Source organism: Pholcus phalangioides, unplaced genomic scaffold, assembly GCF_987345545.1.
Source record: "Pholcus phalangioides strain wild (caught in Gottingen) unplaced genomic scaffold, Ppha-v1.0 ptg000014l_1, whole genome shotgun sequence".
NCBI classification, from domain to species: Eukaryota; Metazoa; Arthropoda; class Arachnida; order Araneae; family Pholcidae; genus Pholcus; species Pholcus phalangioides.
The window spans coordinates 541,675-550,489 of NW_028301607.1; the positions used below are offsets into that span (position 1 = coordinate 541,675).

The window sequence follows — 8,815 nt, forward strand, 5'->3', positions numbered from 1 at the left end:
TTGAGGACCAATCAAAAATGTATAAATAGATAAAATAATTTGCATGACTGGCAAATAAAAAAAAATTAATGGGAGAGATAATTCACCGACTGGCAAAAAATTGTGAGAAATAATTTCAGGACCAGCAAAAAATAAATAAATTGCGGAAATAATTTGCAGACTGACAGAAAATAAATGACTGGGAGAAATAATGAGCGGACCGGCAAGAAATAAGCAATTGTATGGAAATAATTTGAGAACCTACAAAAAATAATAAATAAGTAGGTGAAATAATTCACAGACTGGCAAAAATGTAAATGAATAGCAGAAATAATTTCTGAACCGACAAAAAATAAATAATTCCGAGAAATAATATGAGCACTAACAAAATATATATGTTACCGGCAAAGTATGAAATCCAGGCATTCTATAGAATGCCTAGGCATTGTATAGAATGCCTGGTCGTTTCAGGCAAAGTATGAAATACCGGTTTTATTCTATACTTTGCCTAGGCATTCTATAGAATGACTAGTCATTCTATAGAATGCCTAAACACAATCCAGGCAAAGTATGAAATATCTTCTTCCAACAAATCTCTTTAGGGGCGGTATAAAATATTACATAAAATTAAAATTTCACAGAATTTTCTTTTTTTTTTCCGGAAACGTTTCCCTTTCGCTCTCGTGAAAAAGGATCTGTTGAGGGGCGGTATAAAATATTACAATTTCTTCGAATTAAAATTTCGCAGAATTTTCGTCATTTTTTCCCGGAAACGTTTCCCTTTCGCTCTCGTGAAAAAGGATCTGTTGAGGGGCGGTATAAAATATTACAATTTCTTCGAATTAAAATTTCGCAGAATTTTCGTCATTTTTTCCCGGAAACGTTTCCCTTTCGCTCTCGTGAAAAAGGATCTGTTGAGGGGCGGTATAAAATATTACAATTTCTTCGAATTAAAATTTCGCAGAATTTTCGTCATTTTTTCCCGGAAACGTTTCCCTTTCGCTCTCGTGAAAAAGGATCTGTTGAGGGGCGGTATAAAATATTACAATTTCTTCGAATTAAAATTTCGCAGAATTTTCGTCATTTTTTCCCGGAAACGTTTCCCTTTCGCTCTCGTGAAAAAGGATCTGTTGAGGGGCGGTATAAAATATTACAATTTCTTCGAATTAAAATTTCGCAGAATTTTCGTCATTTTTTCCCGGAAACGTTTCCCTTTCGCTCTCGTGAAAAAGGATCTGTTGAGGGGCGGTATAAAATATTACAATTTCTTCGAATTAAAATTTCGCAGAATTTTCGCCATTTTTTCCCGGAAACGTTTCCCTTTCGCTCTCGTGAAAAAGGATCTGTTGAGGGGCGGTATAAAATATTACAATTTCTTCGAATTAAAATTTCGCAGAATTTTCGCCATTTTTTCCCGGAAACGTTTCCCTTTCGCTCTCGTGAAAACGGATCTGTTGAGGGGCGGTATAAAATATTACAATTTCTTCGAATTAAAATTTCGCAGAATTTTCTTCATTTTTTCCCGGAAACGTTTCCCTTTCGCTCTCGTGAAAAAGGATCTGTTGAGGGGCGGTATAAAATATTACAATTTCTTCGAATTAAAATTTCGCAGAATTTTCCTAATTTTTTCCCGGAAACGTTTCCCTTTCGCTCTCGTGAAAAAGGATCTGTTGAGGTTCGTAATTTTTTCCGAAAACATGCATTGGCCAGGGATGACTTCCATTCTTATTCGTGTATAATCGCACCATTTGATCCACGATGTCGACTCCATATTTAATTTCGTTATTGTAGGCAACTGTTTCTGGGGTCTTTTTCACGTTTTCGTTGATAGTGACATCAGTATGAAGTGAACTCAAAACTAGAACATTTTTAATTTTTTTTTTCTCTGATAAGATGTCAGCGTGATATCAGTTCCAGTTTTGAATACTATCGACGAGTATAGATTCTGTGTTCCTGTTTTTGCAGTTGGAGGTACCTCACGACGGTCTTTTTGAAGGGTCCCAACCAAGCTTGTCCTTTTCAAAAATGCACATAATCTCAGTGATGTAAAATAATCATCTTTTTTTGTTTGTTTCGACATTCTCCTAGATAAGGTTTGACTAATCGAATTACATATTCATAGACAAGTTGATTTGCTGGTCTGGTGTTATCTGTCCCAGTGTAATCGAAACTGATTTTCTGTCCATTCAGAATATATTTGGAATCAACGCAGGCAAGAAGCCAGAATTTTATCCCAAATTTGTCTGGCTTACTTGGGATATACTGTGTAAATGGACATCTTGCTTTTGAGGGTAGAAGTTGTTCGTCCACAGTTAGATTGGGCCCTGGTTTGTAGCAAGTCGCACTGTATTCTATGAATGAAATCCATAGTGAACATGCAAGAGAAAATTGGTCAGATCGAATCGCATGAATTTCAAAATTTCTTTGAAACGATATCTTGTCATTGTTTGGGGAAAAAATAGAGGACCCCAAATCTCGACGACCACAATGAATTCAGTAGGAAGTTTTTTGCACCTCTTGCATACATAATGGATATCGTTGCATCCAGTTCAAGCAAAGAAACTGATCAAGAAGTTTCATTTAGACGACGATGGGCTTCAGCTTCTGTATATGTCGAATCATTTTGTCGCAGAAAATAAGGCGTCACGAACCCAGAACACTTTCATTTATGTTTTTTGAACGCATAAAATGTGGGGCCTTGATTTTCTCTCAATATATTTTGTGATCCTCGACATCCTAAAGTTGAGGAAGGTTCTATGATTTTCCATATGCTCCCATCTGCTGCAGTTTCTTAGATCGTTTCTGTGGCTTCAACGAGTTATAATGAGTCACACCACTGTCATTTTCTGCACACGAGAGCTAATTAGACCGGGACCTACAATTTATTGCCGACTCCGAACGGCAAGCTTGTTTCTAAGCTCATCGAGAGGTTGGTGCACTAACTCCTCAATGGGGGACTTCATGCGGTCAAGTCGCCGTGTCTGTTGTACCCCTGTGCCAGGAAAGTTTTCTGACAAAGACGAACCGGGTATCAAACTCGCGACACCTCTAAACATCCTTTGGTACTTTATGCGAGTATCTTATCGACCTGGGCTACCGCGCCCGAGAAATAATTTTATATTGATTTAAATCTTCATCAGAGCCGCTACTTTCTTCACTACAGTTCGACATAGGGAAGGTCTATGCTCTTCTGCACTTTCATCATAACTGCTTCCAGAGTTTCTCTCATCTAATGGAGCATCTCCTGGAGTATTTCTTCAGTAAATATACGTTTTCTCGTCATTCTATACCAATGTGTCCCAAAGTGGGCGATATCGCCTCCTGGTGGGCGATAGAAAGGGCCAAGGGGGCGATAGAAGCCACGGGTATAACATAGGATACTATGGGTTCGTTTGAGTTGGGGGGTGATGAGGGAAAAATTTATCTGAAGAAGGGGGCGATGGAACAAAAAGTTTGGGAAACTATGTTCTAAACTAACTGTTTGAGAAGATCACATGCACTCAAATTTTCTACGTCCCAGAATAAACAATTTAACGGATAATATGGCAAGAATGCTTGACAAAAACCAAAAATCACACACCTGCTGACGACACTTGCAGAGAAGAATGAGAGGAAAAGAAAGTTCACACACAAGGTCAAATGCAAAAAAGACTTTCAGAAGGATTATAACCTACTTAGAAATCAATTGTGACGACGATAGTAGTATTTACCGCATATTGTGCTAGAATATAAGGAAGGGTCACTATGGCCCCCTTCGGTCTTTCTAGGTATATCCGCTCGTAGCTTCGTTGTTAAAAAAGATGACGAAAGGAAGCTTTGGTATACAATAAGAACATGCTAAATCAGGAAAAGTCCAGAAATTCCAGGTGGTTCGGTTTATTCTTAGCAGAGATATGTAAGCTTAAACAGCGTGCAGCGTCAAAAAAGACCCCCGTTTCGTCTTTCTGTTAATATTTCATCATTGATAAATGGAACTTGCAAATGTGGATTATGCGATATCATTTTGTCTTGAAGTAACCGAAATTTTCATCTACGGATTTATGAACAAAAAATATAATGTATAAAGCGCCCGTTAACTCATCTGTTCGAGGGAAAGTGACCGTGGTATGTCGGTCACGGAAAACAAATTGGTATACGTAGGTTTACCATATTTTATCGGTGGAAATACGGGAGATAGAGATCCTAAGTAAAGAATTGCTTATTGTTAGGCCGACCATATTTGCTCAAGAAAAATACGTGAAATTGGGATTCGAAATACGGGAAAATGTGGGACAATGTCAATTATCGCTAAATGATGCCAAAAGTAAGCGAAGTCGTTAACTCGTGCTAAAATCACAGAAAATTCGCCAATCGCGAGAAATAAAGCGCCACTTCAAATTGCAGTGAATTAAAAAAAAACATGACAAATGTGTGGGATGAATATTCTTGTTTTTAGTCTCTTAATGAGGCTTTTTGAATCACGTGATATTTCCCTTTTTCTGGAGGGACATACATGGTAACCAATATGGCGACTTCCTGCGCAACTCATGAAAGATATAAATCAAAATTAAAGAAACGTAGAAATGAATTGGTTTTTTTTTCTTTTTGATGGGTGCTAGATATTTCGAAAATTTTCTTGAAGCTCAAGTTATCGATTTGCCTGCTTTTGCTTCAAAAAATGCTTGATTAAAGCTGCGGAATTTCTTCAGTGTAATTTATGGGCCCATAATTAACTTCAAAACATCCTAAACTATATAGATTGATGATATTGGATGTTATAAAACAATACAGAAGTATTAATTCTCATTTTTGTGCTTGAGAAGATATAAATCAATGTTATTGCATGAATTTCTAACTCAAAAGTAGGTCCGGCTAATTATTTTATATTTAATTTTTTGTGCTTCATATTTCTAACCGAACTCAGTTTTTCGAGAATTCAGTTCAATTTTTAAAATTATTGATGAGGCGAAAAACCCTACTAAATTTCCACATTTCTAAGGTAAATTCGACAATTTTAACATTGCTTTCCATGGGAAAAACATGCTGTGCTTGTCCCTCCAAGTGATACTGATGATCATAGGCGTACGCAGAATTTTCTCGAGGGGGAATTGAGATTTTTTTACCTTCTGAGGGGGTTTTACCTTTTTTCCTGTAAAATAACACTATAATCTTGGCTCGGAGAGGGGGGGGGGGTTCCCTTTGAGTACGCCAATGCTGATGATGATTATGATGTCTATTCCAAAAGCCTCATTATTGTGATGTAATTTCTAAGCTGGAAAGATAATTTTAATCGTTGATTTGAAGAATAAAAGTTGACTTCGTTGAAAATATTTGAAAACTCGGGACATTTCTGCAAAAAAGTCGGGACAGCAAAAAAACAGAAGAAAACCGGGACTGTCCCGAGAAATACGGGATGTATGGTCACCGTGCTTATTGCTATTCTATCTCTCAAAAAATTGTCAAATGTTGAAAAATTGATAATTATGGTTTAAATTGTGTGTGTGATGGGAAAGAAATGCTGATGGGTATGTACGAAGAAGGACTACTATAAATTGCTGTAAATAAAAATGTATTTCACAAAATAAATGTTATGTTATTGATATTTTTTTAAAAATGTCTAGCTTTTGTTATGTAAAAAAGAAACACGTCACAAATATATATACGACATGAACGTTTATGTTTACAATCATAATTAATCGTACCGTGATTTGTAAGAAATTAAAATTATCTTCCTCCACGTTTTCAGTCAAGATTGAGCGAGTTTCAGCGAGTCAAGTGAGTTTAGTCGAAAATACGGGACATTTTGAAAAACAAATGCGGGACAGTGAAAATAAAAGATAAATAGCAAAATATAGGCCTACTTAGCAAACGTTTTGTGGTGACCTTATGCATATGACACATATGTCACGCATTTCCCGGGACATTCCCGTATTTTCACTTTATTTTGGCTGTCCCGACTTTTTTTGCAAGAATGCCGTGGTTTGTCACGAATGTTCTACATTGTAGAATCTACAAAGCCTACTTTTAGATGCTTATAGTTTTATACTTTATTAAAATCAACTATTGAAATTATTTTTCGACGCATAAATTATATCACTATAATTACAACTATGAATAAGAATATTCATCTCACATACATCATGGTTTTTTTAATTACTTGATAAAGTGATCCTCAAATATGTTCAAGAGATCCTGTATGATCTGTTCAGGGAATTTGTTAATGTTAATAAACATCCATGCCCGAGAGAATCGGGGTTCGAACCAACACTTCCACAGTAAAACGCTAGCTCATAAACTACTCCACTGCAAGACGGCAAATACTAAACGTTGATTTAATTGTTTGCCCCTTCAAACGTTTTATTTCGTTATTTTACAATGTACTTCGTGGAATCCAGTTTTGTTCACTGCAATTCTCTCAGAGTAATGCTTTGTTTCCTGCCATTGGTGTTTTTTAAGAAATTTCTGCAAAAGTTTTCAACTTACAGTTGTGCTTACATTCGGCGTCATTTATGGCGATGATTAGCGATGTTACGTATTTTACCCGTATTTGAAATCCTGAGTTCCGGTATTTTTCTCGAAGAAATTTGGTTAGCCTAAATGTGCAATAAAACTTAGTGACATGGTTTTTACAATCTACCAAAATTACGAGAATTCTTTGGATAGCAATTTACTTCAGCTTTGGGAGCTTACGTCAGTGGTGAAATAATTGACGTCATGTGTTTCATCAGGCCCCTAGCCAGAAATTTCATTTCAAGGGGGATCACTTTCATTTCGTGGGGAGGGACCAAAGTGATAGAAAACTGGTTCCAAAATTTTTTTACGTCGCGGGGCACTTTTCAGAATTGTTATCATTGAGCACTAAATTTGACAACATTTACAGGTTGGTGCCATGTATAAAATACAGTAATTGTGATAAATCTGGTGATTAAGCATAATCGCCGGTTATTATGCACAATAATTTCATCCGTTTTGATCGGTGATTATGCATAGTAATCGATATAAATGATTATGCGTAATTAATGCGAAATTTTAATTCGAAGAAATTGTAATATTTTATACCGCCCCTCAACAGATCCTTTTTCACGAGAGCGAAAGGGAAACGTTTCCGAGAAAAAAATGGCGAAAATTCTGCGAAATTTTAATTCGAAGAAATTGTAATATTTTATACCGCCCCTCAACAGATCCTTTTTCACGAGAGCGAAAGGGAAACGTTTCCGGGAAAAAATGACGAAAATTCTGCGAAATTTTAATTCGAAGAAATTGTAATATTTTATACCGCCCCTCAACAGATCCTTTTTCACGAGAGCGAAAGGGAAACGTTTCCGGGAAAAAATGGCAAAATTTCTGCGAAATTTTAATTCGAAGAAATTGTAATATTTTATACCGCCCCTCAACAGATCCTTTTTCACGAGAGCGAAAGGGAAACGTTTCCGGGAAAAAATGATGAAAATTCTGCGAAATTTTAATTTTATGTAATATTTTATACCGCCCCTAAAGAGATTTGTTGGAAGAAGATATTTCATACTTTGCCTGGATTGTGTTTAGGCATTCTATAGAATGACTAGTCATTCTATAGAATGCCTAGGCAAAGTATAGAATAAAACCGGTATTTCATACTTTGCCTGAAACGACCAGGCATTCTATACAATGCCTAGGCATTCTATAGAATGCCTGGATTTCATACTTTGCCGGTAACATATATATATATATATATATATAGAAGAAAACAATTTCGCGGACAAAGGGGAAAAGTAATCGAAATAAATGCCCTAATCGCGACCGAGGCCACCTACTCCGTCTCCGAGGATGTAAAAATCTGTTTCCGCCCGGGATCGAACCGGGGACCTTGCGCGTGTGAAGCGCACGTGATAACCACTACACCACGGAAACATATACCAGCCCCTCCGAATCTAAATTCAAACTCAATATTCATTTAGACCGTACAGTAAAAAAAGACCTTTACATCAATACGAGAAAGGGCATCACTTGATTGGCCGCAATGAGTGACGAAGGATAGCAATACATTACGTCGTCGTTTGGTGGAGTTTTTGGTGAAGTTAGAGATTGAAGATATGTAGAATATGATTTTTTTTTTTTTCCTTGCATTGTTGCAGGCACTTGAAAATTTTGTCAAATTTTAAATTTAACCGTTTCATTTAGTTAATTCATTAAAAGAAAATGTCTGCAGCCACGCAAGAAGCTAAGTAAAAATCGCAAAAAAAAACTTTCGTCACAAATTTCACCAAGAACCCCGCCAACTGTGACGTATCTCTGTCTTCGTCACTCAATTTCTGAAGTTGGTTTTTTGTAAGACGCGTAGTTTTTTGTTGTTCCCAACTTCGAGGTGCAAATGCGAGCCGATCTCCCCGTCTTGCCACCGAGCGTGACAGGCCTACAAATAGGCCTAAATAGTGCAAACATTCAATCATTAGACATCACTTCTGAAATATAGATGGCAGCACTGAAAAATCATGATCGGCTGAAGTTGGTTTTCTGTGGGGTTCCTAACTTCGAGGCGCGAATGCGAGCCGATCTCCCCCTTCAAAAAATCTCGCCACAGAGAGCAACAGACTTACAAACAGTACAAATGCAATTCAATCGTAACACACGGCGGCACTGAAAAAATTAAACACAACACTACATACGCGCTCAGCCTGTTAGATACACACACGCAGTTACATTTCCAGCGCAACTCACTAAGTAATAAATCGCCCATAGATTGGGACAGACTTGAGTTGTACTTGGTTTGAAAGAAAGAAAGCACTTTAAAATATCAGACGCAACCCTAGATACGCACACAGCCTGTAAAGCCAGGTTTTCCTAGAAGCAGGTTTCTACAGCGCGTGCAGCGTAAAAA

The 8,815-nt window shown here is 37.1% G+C and overlaps 1 non-coding gene across 1 annotated transcript; it reads right to left on the reverse strand.

Annotated features, from left to right (window-relative positions):
• Nucleotides 1-7,775: 7,775 nt before the first annotated feature.
• TRNAV-CAC (transfer RNA valine (anticodon CAC)) lies at nucleotides 7,776-7,848 on the reverse strand. The gene has a single exon. It is a non-coding gene; the product is annotated as a tRNA-Val (tRNA).
• Between the last annotated feature and the right edge of the window lie 967 nt (nucleotides 7,849-8,815).